The sequence below is a fragment of the Alligator sinensis genome, unplaced genomic scaffold (assembly GCF_000455745.1).
Source record: "Alligator sinensis unplaced genomic scaffold, ASM45574v1 scaffold235_1, whole genome shotgun sequence".
In the NCBI taxonomy this organism is placed as follows: domain Eukaryota; kingdom Metazoa; phylum Chordata; order Crocodylia; family Alligatoridae; genus Alligator; species Alligator sinensis.
The window spans coordinates 846,864-861,248 of NW_005842042.1; the positions used below are offsets into that span (position 1 = coordinate 846,864).

Sequence of the window (14,385 nt, forward strand, 5' to 3'; positions counted from 1 at the left end):
TTCAGTTGTAGCCTTGGCTTTCCTGGTCTGCTCCCTACAGGACCGGACCAGTGAAGAATAATCCTCCTTGGAGGTGACTCCCATCCTCCATCCTTTGTAGGCCTTTCTTTTTTAGCCTCAGGAGGTCTGCTAGGTCCCTGGAGAGCCAGGGGGGCTGCTGTGCCCTCTTGCTGCCTTTCCTCCGAGATGGAATAGACTTAGTTTGTGCATTGAGGATCGCTCCCTTGAGGAGCAACCACTCTTCTTGAACTCCCCTCTCCCCATGGTCATGGTCCCTTAGGGCCTCCCTGACACGCCTCCTGAGCTTGTCAAAGTCGGCTTTCCTGAAGTCAAGGACTTCCGTGTTGCTGACTGACTTGCCACTTGGGATGACTGATGCATATTTCTGGGCTTGATAAGACCTAAAATATTGGACCTTAAATAGCCAAAGTTAGTATATATGGAAATGTCATTTCACTGTGCACCCTGGAAGTCCCAGTAGGTGTTCGGTTAGGCATTCATTTTAAAGTGCACATTTTTATTTTGAATTTGAAATATAAAACTGAAGTGCTAGTTAGAACTTCAGAAAGAAAAGATTCACATCAGAGCCAGCTAAAAAAAATTAACATATATAATGGAAAGAAAGCAAATCCACTATAGACCAAAGAACATGCCTAGAATGAAGTAGAGTAAAAACTTGCTGATTTGCAACAGAACAGTAAACTCAGCCACATCTTGAGCGAGCTGGCTTTCTTTCCCTGTGTACCTGGTGGAGAGTCTCTCAAGAAAGGCATTTTAAGAATGCCAAAGAACTATTGTCCAAGTTGAAAAAGGCAAAAGAAACAATGCCTAAATAACTATTTTTTCGATAGTTTTAATAATCAAGGTGTTGATTGGTAACACATAAATGGAACTGAGGTTTTCTTTTTTTTCCCTTTCCTTTTTCTTTTTAAATAATATTTTTATCTTGACAGTGTCCTTTTTAAATTGCACATTATTACATTTACTCTTACAGTAATTGTGCTGTTTCGTTCTGGTGCATTTGAACATCTCGGAGATAATAATTCTAGCTCATTGCTGTCTAGACTGTAGCTTTTTTGCTTCTAATGAAAAGTAGAATTTAAGTAAGGAGCAACTATTCCCAGGAGTCTGTCGCTGTGCTATTAAAATGGGAATAGATTGGAGACATAAGTAAAAATCTGAAAGAAGTTAGATAACTTTGGAGCTGTAAAATTAGGTTACTGAAGATTAAATTGGTTACATAGCATGAAAAGAACAGAGTAGGGAAATCTCCAAGGAGGGTAAGAATAGGTTCACTTGGTATCTAATACAAGATTTCTTTGTATAGATTTGATGATGCTCATATTTTTGTCAGTTTGTTCTTGTGTTTATATTTGGAGCAGATGTTTTTTGTTTAATGGACTTTGCAGTCAGATGTTTTGGCTTGAAACTCACCCCTGGGTAGCTACCTCAAGGTTTGGTGCAGCCATTAATGACTTGGAGCTTTTCATTTCCTTTTGCTTGAGCTTAGGGTGCTTTGTTGGAGGTATTTTGAGGACAGGTATCCAGAGTAGCCCCAGTACATTTTTAAAGGTTCACATATTGTAGATAACTTCTATGTTCTGTGACTTTATTCTGTTGTTTAATATTTGTGTCCTAGTAATAGCTGCAGGCTCTAATTAGGCATTGGGTCTCATTGTAGTAGGTGCCATAGGTGAGCAGACCCAAAATAGTCTTTCTTTCCACAAAGAGTTTCTCTCTCAACTGCTTGGATTATAACAGGAAAACAGATGAAGGGAGCACAATGCAATAGTGATTACCATTATTAGACTGCAGTCACAATACATCAGCTATTCAGTCATTGGCATTTATTTGGCATAATTTGGCCTCAGTTTGAAATGAGGGTAGTCATTAGAAGGGTGTTCAGGGAAGGGCCTGGACTGATGTGAAGCCTGTAACTGGAGAGAAACTTAACCATGGATTCTTATGGTCATGGCTCAAACATAGAGTGATGCTCCAAGAGCTGCTCTAATTAAAGTTCCCGGAGTGTCCCGTGTATCAGCATCCCCGTGCTGAAAAATGGTGACATCAGTACTTTAACTAAAACTTGTCGAATGAGCTTTAGTTAAGGCACCCCTGCTGCCATTTTTCAGTGTGGGGACACTGATACATGTGACACTGGAGTCTGCTTTGGCACACTGTACAGGCAACCCCCGCTTAGCGCTCTTAATTGGTTCCTGAACAACCGAGTGTTAAGTGAAGCGAGTGTTAAGCAAAACTGAAAGTATTTGACAACCCAAGATGGCACCTGCAATTGTTTTTAATGACCCAAGATGGCATTATAATGAAACTTGCTGAGCGCTAAGTGAAATCAGGTATCAATTTAAAATGAGTGTTATAGCAAAATAACACTAAGCGAAACTATGTTAAGCAGGGGTTGCCTGTAATTATAGCACGCCAGAGCAGCTATAGGTGACTTCAGAAACTGACACTGGAGGCAAATAGTCAGTGCTTGAAATAAGTGCGTAATAAGGAAACAGCATTTGCTTTACCTTTTTAGCTTTGCTTTTTTAATATAATAATGGTGACAAATATATTTATCCGAAATGAGCAAGAAAGGCCTAAACCAGTGAATGTAATAGAATGCGGTGTTACTATACTAAGAAATATATAGGAACCAGGCTTGAAAATAAGAGTAGATGTTTTATTTTGAATATTTTTTCCCCAGCAATAATGCTGTCTAATACCTTTTGCCTGGAATTATAGGTGGACCTAAATTTTTGCTTTAACGTTAGGTAATAGAAATAGAATTAGTCATCAAAATATACAGTGTACATTAATTATAACATAATTAAGAATTACTTGGTCCCTACTGCTACTGAATCTGACTTGGCCACTTGATCAGGCTTTTCTAGAATCCAGTCTGCATTTTCTTCTCAAGAAAAGTGAGGAGTTACTAGTGGAAAGCTATATTCATATGGGCCCATAAACTAGCTTTACTGAAGACCACATCTTTGACTACAAGGAGGATCTCCCACCAAATGTCCATTGACTGTCAGGTGTTAGGTCAGGTGATTATCTGGGGCATAGTCTTACACATCAGCACTTACCATCATTCTTGCTAAAAATTGCATTCACCCAGAAATCTTTAAGTACCTTACAGAAGTTCACAACTTCACAGATTTTCTTCAGCTCTCAAACATGTCTCATGGGGACTTTGACTTACAAATCACAGGTGGCAGCTACTACTTCTCAGAATAGTGTTGGAAACAGTTGGCTTTCTGTGTGCTAATAACATGTGCAGTAAAGCTCTAATCTGTTTTTATAGCTGTGTCAAGCTTTATTAGCAGTTCAGATAAAACCAAAAGGTTCAGTAACAGAGCTTTAGCAGCTCTTATTTTACCTGTACTGAACATGAGATTCTGTTCTAACAGAGATAGGCTTAGGGACACTCTTCGCTGGATTAAATGCCAGTTCAGAGATTAATTCCAATGTAGCTTTAGGGAGCAGGGAAAACTAGATTGTTTAGTTATGATGTTTTGTTTTTTGTAATGCAGTAATGCACCTGATGTATGCATTAGAAGGCATTTGTTATGCTGAGAATAGCTGCTTGGATATTACCCACAATGTGAGGTTTGCATGATTTAGTCATCAAATTGCAAGACAATGTAAAGAGAGAACATGTAAGTACTGAATTATACAATAGCTATGTTCATGCACCTTTTTTGGTAGGAGATCATAGTGCATCTAGGATAATCACTGCTTTTGGACACTAGATCCTAATTTTGTCCTAGCTTTTTTATGGTTCATCATGTGTCTAGAGCAATGGCTAAAGCTGTATTTCTGAAATAAAAATCTCCAAAATTCCAAATACCTTTAAAGAGCTTTCCACAGAAATTACTTCACTATTTAAATACAGCTGTTTGGATGCTTTTGAAGTGCATCTGAAATGCAGGTATCCAGGAAACAAACCTTAATAAGTAAGGGAAGAAAGATTTTGTTCTGAGGTCACTGGGTAAACTGTAGTCTTCAGGAAGAAAAAATAGTGATGATATCTTTTAATGTTCACCCCGGGAACACTGGGCCTTTGCTTTTGATGTCTTATCTCTAAGGTCTTGACACAGTAAGCTTCATGGAACATTTTTACCCAACTGAGAGAGACAAAAGATGCAGCTGCTCTTGCCGGGATCCAAATCTGTTATTCCAGGGAGAGTACATTCTAACAGCCTGATGCATCCTTTCCAGTTAATGGACATGAGCAGTACTCCTGTTCCTTTTTTCTTCAGAAGGAACAGGTTTCTGAAAAACAGCACTCTGCGGACATGTCTACACATGCATTTGATTCAGGATCAGTTTACTTGTGAGTAAAATACTTGCGAGTAAACGCTCCTGGGCCGGTGCCTACACATGCAGGGAAGCAAGAGCAGATTTGCTGCTAATGGCAGCAAACTGCTCCTGCTTCCTGGGGAGCTCCCTGCTGCCACCAGGGGGATGCTAGTCCAGGGGCTAGCAGGGATTACTGGGCCAGGAGATAGTTGGGACAATGTCCCCTTGCCCTGGCAACATGGAACTCCTGGCCCCAGCTCCCTGATCAGGGGCAGGGGACTTGGGAAGAGCTGCAGGGGAGGGACAGGTCCCAACTCCCTGCGCCAATCTTCTGATGGGGCAGCTAGCTTGTAGATGCCCCACTGACAGACTGGGGCAAGGGACTGGGACTTACCCCACCCCTGCAGCTTTTTCCAAGCCCCGTGTCTCAATCACCCAATCGGGGCATGGGGCTGGGACCTGCTCCTGACCAGGATGGTTCCCAGCCCCTGTCCCATATGCGGGGCAGAGGCTGGGGAGCCTGTTCCCCACTCAGCTCTGAAAGTGCAGAGCTAGGTGGGGAACAAGCTTGGGAGCTTGTTCCTCATTCAGCTCTGTGAGCATGGAGCTAGGTAGGGAACAGGCTGGGGAACTTGTTCCCCACTCAGCTCTGTGAGCTCCCCAGCCTGTTCCTCATCCAGCTTTGTGCTTATGAAGATGAGTGAGGAACAAGCTCCCCAGCCTGTTCCCCACCCAGCTCTGCACTCACAGAGCTGGGCAGGGAACAGGATCCCCAGCACCAGAGAGCTCCCAGCGCCAGCTCTGCACCACAGGGCCAGCATTGGGAGACTCTTATCTCCCAGTGCCAGCTCCATGACCACAGGGCTGACACTGGGAGATCCTTATAAGGGTCTCCCGGCACCGGCCCTGCAGTCGTGGAGCTGGCACTGGGAGATAAGGATTTCCGAGCCCCAGCTCCCTGATATCAATCTCAGAGCAGGGGGCCTTGGAGCCCCCTACTGCTGAGGCAGGGGGGCCCTGGCAACAGGCAGTTCCTGGGGGTAGGGGGCAATCTTCTGCCCCCTTGCGGACAGCTGACCAGGAGCAGATTTGCTCCTAGTCAGGCGTCTACATGAATGCTACTACGTCTTACTAATTGAAAATAAATTTGCCACTTGTATTTGCAGGTAGCAAGTTTACTTGTGATTAGCAAGGTTTACTGCACAGTAAGCACATGCATGTGTAGATGTACATGCTTACTGTGCAGTAAACTATGCTACTTCGCAGTTAAGCGTCTTGTGTAGACATGCCTTATGTCCTTAAGTTTCATTGCTCAGAGCAGAGGGCAGTTGTGTGTTCTGCTTTGTAGTTCAGGAGGAATGGATTTGGTCCTGTTGGAAGCTGGAGTGGGAAGTATTTTTGGTTTTTTAAACTGCAGAAACAGCAAATGCACATTTTCCTGTTGTCCTTTGTAGATGGTTTTTAATTATGTCAAGACAAATGAATGTCCTACTTGAGGGAAGGGGCTGGCAGGTTCCTGCAAGCCTGCACTAGCTTGAGCTTTCACAATAGGCTAAGAAAGGCTTTGGTTATTTGAATACCACTATAATTCAGAATTGCAGTCGTGTTCTATAAACTTTCCTAATCATCTGTTTATGCCTTTACTTGCTATACAAGGGTGCCAGACAGAGAGGAAGGCCATATCCTATTTACCTTTGTGGTATATATGAAGACATTTGTATTATTTTAAAAAGAACTCTAGTCTCCCTCCTCTCCCCCTTCCCTGTACACAGATTTATCATTATGATTTAGACTAGAAGCTTCAACAAAACTACTCTTGACTGAGCAGCAGGTGCCTGTGAGTCTTTTATGGAATGTCCTACCAAGGGTGTTGAGGGTAAGAGTGCCTTTTATTTGAGCAAGCTTTGTTTTGTTCTTCATGAAGAACTTTTTTCAGACTTTTCAATATTGGAGACCACATCTTAATGGAAAGAAGGTTTCATGGGTACCTGTCTTCCCACAAAAGAACAGAGAGATGATTTGTACTGTTACTGGAAATCAAATAACCTGTTTGGTAACTACATAAATTCTTTACAAGTAAAAACACCAAATGAACCTTAATATATTCAGTACTCAAACTCTTCTTTTACTTGGGGCTCCAGTTGTCTGGCAATGGCTTATACCTTCGTAAATGTCAGATGCTAACACGTAACCTTTTATTTTCTAATTTTCAGATTTGTAAGTTTAAACACCAGCCTCACAGTCTTAGCTTTGCTCACTGTAGTTGGAAAAAGTAACTAGGGTATACTTTGGAAGGAAATGTCGTTATGCACATTGGGTTTAGAGAAATTTGGATGTTAAATCAGCTCTCTATTCGTGGAGGCAGGTGTATTTGGGAAACTCCTTGCCAAAAGGTTCCCAATCTCTAAGTCTATGATGTTACTTCCAGTGTTGCCTAACCCTTCCAGTATTATTTCCTTGGTATTCATAATACCACTTAAAAGTGCTGTGATACCTAGCTTAAGAGTTGCTGTCCCTGACCAAATGACTTGAGAACTGGACATCATGTGTTGTTAGAAAGTCACTAAAAGCATAACTCAGAACTTCAGTACTGGGTGCTGCCCAGTTTTAGTGCCTGCAGGATGCCACCTTGAACTAGGCAGTTCATCTTGAAATTAGGCTCCCTGAAAACACTCTGGCTTACTGTTGAGTACCAGTCCTGTAGCCTGTTTTCTACCTTGGCAGCTTGAGCTACATTACAGATTTTATTAACTTCCTAATTTTTTTTAGAAAAAAATATTACAACCCCAAAGGGACATTAGGTACTTCACACTAGTTAAGGTCTGTCCCAAAATGATCAGTTTTATCAAAGCCACTTTTGAACCCTTTTGTCATGTTGTATCTTGGGAACCCTTTTCTGAAAATGAACTCAAGTTGGGACTGCTGAACTCTATCCCAGACTTGAAAATAGGAATTTTCGAAACCATCCAAGTATCTGGATTTTGGAGAACTTAATACTGAATACAGTGTTAATTTCAGTCTTAATTGCAGTGGTGCAGTTGCCTTTCCAAAACTGAAGTAGGACCTGAAAACAAGGAAGAGAGCCTTACCGCTTTGCATAACTCCAGTCAATGCTCTGTGGAATTCCATGGTCTGTGGAGCACAGCTAGAATTGTAGGTCAAAACTATTTTTGTTGCCAGAAGTATGCAACCATTTGAGAACAATATAATGCTATATTTTTCTCCCATAGAGCCTTAAAACCCAACCCCCCCAAAATAGCTCCTGCTCCTTTGAGATGCTGAGTTTGTGTTGTCTATATCATTAATTATTTATCCTAATTTTCCCTGGGATATATAATTATACTCTAATGAGTACCTGAGGATGCCCACACTTTTGCACAATTTGTTATGTAACCGATAGATTATAGAGCAGTTGTTGTTTTACAGGAATAATTCATCAAGAATCTCTCTTCATTTTGAGGAAAGCCTGTGATAGGGAGTATTGAAGAGATGAAAGCTGAAGAGCTCTGCAAGTGATAGTATATCATGGGCTGCCTTTGCTGGTTCCTTGTTCAGATTGCTTGTATACTTTAGGGGCATGAAGAACCCTTTGTTTGAAGTTTGTTCTTTTGGGGATGTTAAAAACAGAAAGATCTGAATAGAATATATTTGCAGAATATATTCTTAGAAATAGTGAAAATGTATCTTTTCTCCAGATTGCATCAGGAATCTATCAGGCTGGATTCTATGCTTTGCTGAGTTTCCCATTGGTAAGCAGGGCAGTAAGCACTGGAGATCTGGTGATGGCTCACTTATTCTCCCCCTGCTCCCTGGGGCAGGTGAAATCTCACAGCCTGCATTAGCAGGCAGCAGCCTCCAAGGGACCATCTGCGCACTGAGCCTATTTGTAGCACAGCATGCTGTAGCCATGACCACCCCCAGGAGACAGTTTGGAGGGTAGATGCAGTAGCCAGGGTAGGCACAGCTCTTTGGTCTTGGAGGATTCTACCATGCTGGTAAAATCCCCAGCAGAGGCCCTAGGACTAAATTGCATCTTCTTTGTGGCACAAGTGTGTGGCCTAGAAACAGAAGAACCTCCAGGATTGTGGGAATACTTTGCTTAAATATCACATAGTTTAGGATTTCTGTGGTGATTATCTTTTATTGGGTCAACTGTAGAGAGGCCTGAGGAAGGGTACTTCATACCTGAAAACTGATCTATATCCTTCTATACAGCTGGTCCAATAAAAAAAATCACCCACACAAATCCTTATGTCCTTGCATTTTTCCTGGACAATATCACCCCAGCTGTACCACTTGCAGTTTAAAACGTAATGAGATCTTTCAAAGGTGCAAAATAACACAGCCATGCATGAAAGCCTCCATCTGTTTGTGAGAAAATTCAAAGTCAAACAGAGAAGGACAGTCTGACCTAAAATGTACAATTTATATCATACTATGTCCTTGTTTTGGAGTCATGCCTTTTAATCACCAGTAACACATCAAGGAGGATTGTGGGGTCCTTCTGAAACTCCGTTGCATGGAGTTCTGCCTCTGGTTCCTCTCTTCACACTTCAGGTTCCCAATTTAAATCTAATTTTCAAGAGTGAAAAGGTCTGTCTGTTCCTTGATGATTTGGCATAGCTACATTCATTCTGTTGAGCAGGCCTTTTTTAATATTTGAACTTTATATCATATTTAAAGAAAAAACCCGTTTCTCAGCTTCATCCATCTCTTCCATAATTGTATGGCCTTCTGTAATGTCAGCTCAGCTTTCTAATGAGCTGAAGTTCATTGAATTGCTGTTACTGTGGTACAATCTCTTTGCTGCACCCTATTCATGACAATATCTTCCCGTGACCCGTATTATTCCAGGTAGGTTGTCTTTACAACTACTTCTGGCAGTAAAGGTATTGTCTCTTCAGTTTGGCCCTCCCTTGTGCATCTGTGAACTTATTTTAGCTTTATTAACATAATAAGTTATTTGCTCAAACTCAGTTGTTTGGGTGTCTAAACCATGGGAATCATAAAATTAACCTCTGTTGCCTATGAGCTTAGAATTTTTTTAATTGTAATATATTTCAAATTCATTAGTGGAGAAAAATGCACTGAACACGTGAATATTTCATGGTCAGCTAATCAGAAGAAGAGAGGTTTACTACTAACACCTTAAGTAGTTGATGGTATTTAAAGAGATGAAGTGTACTTCCCATCATTTTATGAGGTGAAAACTACACCCGTTTTGTTCATAGCACCCTGGCAGAGGTGGATAAAATTAAGACAAAAACAGTGTCTCTATCTTTCTGACAGTCCCTCGTAGGGAGACTTACTGTTTCAGAGTTATTTTTAGATGTGCTTTAATTTAAATCCACATTTCTGCATATTTTCTTTTCAGGAGCAGCCAATTGCAGCCACGTGGCCTGGAACTTAAAGTAATTTTACCTGAGAATCTATCTGCTTAGTAATAAATATATATATCAGTAGTTGTCCTTTCTTTCCTGTCAGAGATGCTGATACCCTTTAGAAATGCTGTGCGATCAGTACTACGCTTTAGCACCCTGAGCCATTCTGCACTTAAAGCAAGTCTTAAAAAGAAGGAATCGGAGGATTTGGAGCTATTCACAGCCCTGTCTTCTTGACATCCTTTTCCTGTCCACGACACTGACAATGTTGGGGACTTTGCCAAGTCTATTAAGATCCCACAGTGGGTGGAGTGGAAGTGGTCAGGGCTGTTGGTTGTTGTTGTGTTGGTCTAAGGACGTAGGTAGACTAGGTTTTTTGGGTAAATGTGATCTCTTTTATTAGACCGACTAACTAGTTGGGAAAATTAGACAAACTGTTTGCATCCTGGCTTCCATTCCACCCAGGAGAGCACACAAAAAACCAACAAACTCTCCCCGTGCCTGAAGAAGGGTGTTTGTGCCTGAAAGCTTGCAAAGAACAATTTTTCCAACTATTTAGTTGGTCTAATAAAATATATCACATTTACCCAAAGAACCTTGTCAGGAATCTGAGGAACTTTTTAATGTATAAATAAGAAAGATTTGGGAAGGATTCCACACTCCTGGGTATCCTGCTGGGAGTTCGGAGGAGCAAGGTAATTCTTGTTGTGTGCTTTTTTCTAAGTCCTGCTGGCGGCAATACCTCTAGCTTACTTTTTCTCCCTTTCCCTGCAGGCCTGAGGAGATTTGCAGCATCAAAGCTGTCTTCCACAATTCAGTTGTCAGGGTCTGTAATTAGCAAGAGATTTCAACAAGAGGCATTTCTCCATGAGCTTCAATCCAGTAGACATGAGATCATTAAAAAGCCCTCAGGAAATGTCCTCACAAAAGACGTAGCTGAAATTGCAGAGATGCATGCAGCTGGGGTTTCAGGAGGTGATGCCTTTAAAAACTGTTTCTTTACAAAGACACACATCTAAGCTAGAAATTAAGGAAATGTAAAGTTAAAGTGGACCTTCTTCAGTGAGGCACCCAAAGACCTCTTAGGGCACTGTTTTGGGAGCAGAGCTGAGAGGCCAGCTTGAACACCTTGCCTGTTCAAAGCAGCATTCTCAGGAAGTAGGATGCCTCTTGTTGTTTGCTTATGGGCTGGGCTGCTTTATAGCTTACTTTGCAAACTTGAACAGGACATGCATTTCACATGTTCCTGTTGGGCAAATTGCTCTCCACCCTTCCATAAGGGCTCAGTCATGAGGACTCAGCTGAGCCATAAGGGCTCAGCTCATACATAGGACAAACAGCTCCCCATAGAATCTGTTCTGCACCAGACAAGATCAATCCTTATGATTGCCCATAGTGCCCAATTAACTCATTAGCTGCAGGACTAACATATATTTGCATGCACTCATCATGTGCCCTAACAACACATCAGAGCATGTACATGAAAATAGCAAAGGTTGGCATAATGACAAATAGTCTTCCCTACCATTGGACACATGTATGTAAAACAAGCTATAAAATCAGTGTTCTGCCATGCATCCTTTCGATATTATTTGAGAAAGAAGGGTAGATGACTGCCTAGCATACCTCTACTGTGGTAGAATTGGGGTGCCTTGTTGAAGTGCTGCCTTAACTACATTTCGTAGGCTTGTATGGTTCTGGAAGGGTAATATTAACCAAAACCTTAGTTATTAGCCTCTATCCTTAACTTGATCTTAAAGTTTGTTGGGGATCAATCATCCTGAAAAATGGAAACATTTGGAGCACCAGTAAAAATTTCTCTGGTGAGATTCCTCAGCAGAGAGTATTCACATCTGTCTATGAGATTACATTGCTGATGTAGAGCAAAACCTCCTGGATGCTGACATATTTAAAGTAAATAAGGATCCCAAGGATACTTCCTATGGAGTTTCAAGCAACTTTGCTCCCTTTCGATTTTACATAAATATCATTTTAGAATCCAGGCTCTCATCTCTAAGAGGTGGTTATCAGGAAGGCTGGGGTGAGGTGGGCTGCAGGTGGAGGTTAGTTTTCAGAAAGACACCACCAGCGCTAGCTGTGGTGAATACAGTGTTTTAAACATAATGCAGCTGTGATAATCTCACACAGTTACAAGCAATAGTGCACCTAGGGCCCTATAATGCTTATTTAACACAGCTGTATGAGGGACATGTACAGGAGAAATTACTTTAGCACCAAGGTTGCCTGAGCTACTTACATTTAAATAGTGTTTTCATAGTTCTGTTTTGCCTGCTTAAGAATGGGTATGTTAATTTCTTGAACATGTTAATGAGATGAGGCTTTTTTTGGTTTGTTAATTGGGAGTATGCTAGAAAATGAAAGTGCAGTGCAGATGGTCATTACTTCTGAAGCAAGCAAAGCAAAGCTGACTGATCACTTTGGAAGCACGATTCCATCCTCTGCCAGTACTCTGGTGCAGCGGCAGTTGTGTAATGTGGAGAACCGACAGTTATAGGCAGGTTTTTGTGAGAGCATTTAGGTCTGCAATTTTGCTCATGCTTACACTCACAGATGCTGTTTTGTGACTTTAGTATCTCCAGTTTCAAAGGATAATAGAATTCCACTATCAAAAACTTTATTTAAGAATGAAAAATAAACCTGGAAGCATCATTTTTTGTTTCATCTTCCCCCACCAAAAGTCTTAATTTATGTACCAGGTTGACAGTGACTTTTTTGTCCTTCTTGTTCTCTCCCTTCTCCTTTTCCATTCCCAGAGATCCAGTAATTAATGAATAAGAATGGAAAAAGGTTTAGCCATTTGGAGACATGTGAGAGAAAATTGAAGTGATCACTGGTTTTTTTTATATCTTGTCAATTTGTGTGGTGAAATGCATGGAGATGAGTTGAGGTCTGGCAGGGAGGAACAAAAGTATTGTGGGGAAAAAATAGTGGCTAGAATTTGATTTTTTTTATTTGTCAGATTTTGTGTAAATTAATTTACTTTTTCTGTTTAAAAATAAACCTGTTTAAATTAGAAAAAGATAACATGTGCATTAAGGCCTAGACTTACTGTAATATATTAAAATCATTTAATAAATAAATAAAGACCACAGCAGTGAACTCTCCACCAAATTGCTGATAAGTTTAAGGATACTACCTTTCAAAATTATATGCAGAAAGAAAAGGAAAACATCTTTAACATTTGAGGTCAACTCCCAGCTTTCCAAATGTCACAGTGTCATACACTGCATTAAGTTTCTATATTATTTTTCATTCTTTAAAACAGAGCAAATGCTGGCATTTATATTTTCCCAAATGTCAGTGCTTTCAATGGCTGTTGTACAGAAAAGCTTTCTCCCTAATTACTTTTGGTTTCCTTTTAGCTGGCAGTTACAAGGAGAACAGTTTTGACTACTTCAGTCAAAGTTGAGAAAATGATAGGAACCAAATAAGCAGGAAAGTCTTGAGGGCAATGTCTCTCTCTCAAACTGTCTGTCATAGTAGTGTCCCAATTGCCCGTAAGGGCTTCTAGGCTTTAATGTAATCAATACAGTATAAGTAATATTGTTGTAATTATGATAATACAATTGTATCCTAAACCATATAGAATGAGGCCAAAAAGGGGGCAGATTTAAGGAACTATTTTTTGTCATTTCTCCCTTATGAGAACTTAGCAGTGAACCTGCAATCTTCTCTTACCAATTGTTGTTTTATGATGAGTTATTCTGAGAAGGTTAAGCCCAAGTTTTCTAATGTCACATAGCAAGTTAATGGCAAAGTTAGAATCAAACACATGTTCCTGGCTTCTAGTACTTTGCTCAGTACACAAAATGGTACTGCTTTATAATGCATCAAGAGGCTGCATGTAATTTTAAACAGCTTGTTATTTTATTAACAGATTCAGTTCTTGCATTAACAAGGAAATGAATTATTACAATGGGGAAATGTTAGTACAAGGGGATTTTTATTTCATGTTTTGCTGAATACAAATGTCTTTCTCAATATATGAGACGACCTTTCCTTTCAGCATGAGATTAATTCTTTGAATTTCTCTTCCGTGTCTTGTCTATCTAGCTGCAATTATTCTGGTGGGAAAACTTCACTGCATATGACATTTATTACAGCTAATAAAATATTGAGTAAAATGGATGAAAGAAAAAAAAAATTCATTATGTGTGTTGAAAAGTCGCTTGAGTGGCTTAGTATTGTTCTACATTAGGTGTGCAAGACCCAATTTGATCAGCAGATCCCTTCTCCCCCTCTCTCCTCCCTCACCTTGTAGAAAAGTGCCTTTGATTTTACTCTCTAGACCCATTTAGGAGTAGCAATGACACTTAAGTCCTATCTATTCTAGTTGTTTTATACATAGTGCATAGTAACTGTTGTCGGGGGACTAGGCTAGGGGAAAATACTTTAGGATTCATTTGAGGAGTAGAAGGCCCTGTGTCCATGAAAGATGTACATATAATGAAGACTACTTCAGTGAGTGAATAATGTAACCTTTCCTTCTTTAGAAACAGGATTCCAGTTTTTCCTTAGCTGAAGATGGGACATCTGCATTTTTTTATTGCCAGAACAAAAATCTACATCAGAAATGGCTGCAGTAGAAACCCTCATATATTGTAGGTCAGAGGCATTGTAGGCTAGGACTGACAGGCATTAGCAGGACCCTGGGAGCGTGGGAGTTTCGAGTAAAAGT

At 40.6% G+C, this 14,385-nt stretch overlaps 1 protein-coding gene across 4 annotated transcripts in view; it reads left to right on the top strand.

Moving 5' to 3' along the window:
• Nucleotides 1–14,385, top strand: part of PNPLA7 (patatin like phospholipase domain containing 7) — a 269,446-nt gene that overhangs the window by 169,566 nt on the left and 85,495 nt on the right. The gene's annotated exons all lie outside the window — the stretch shown is intronic.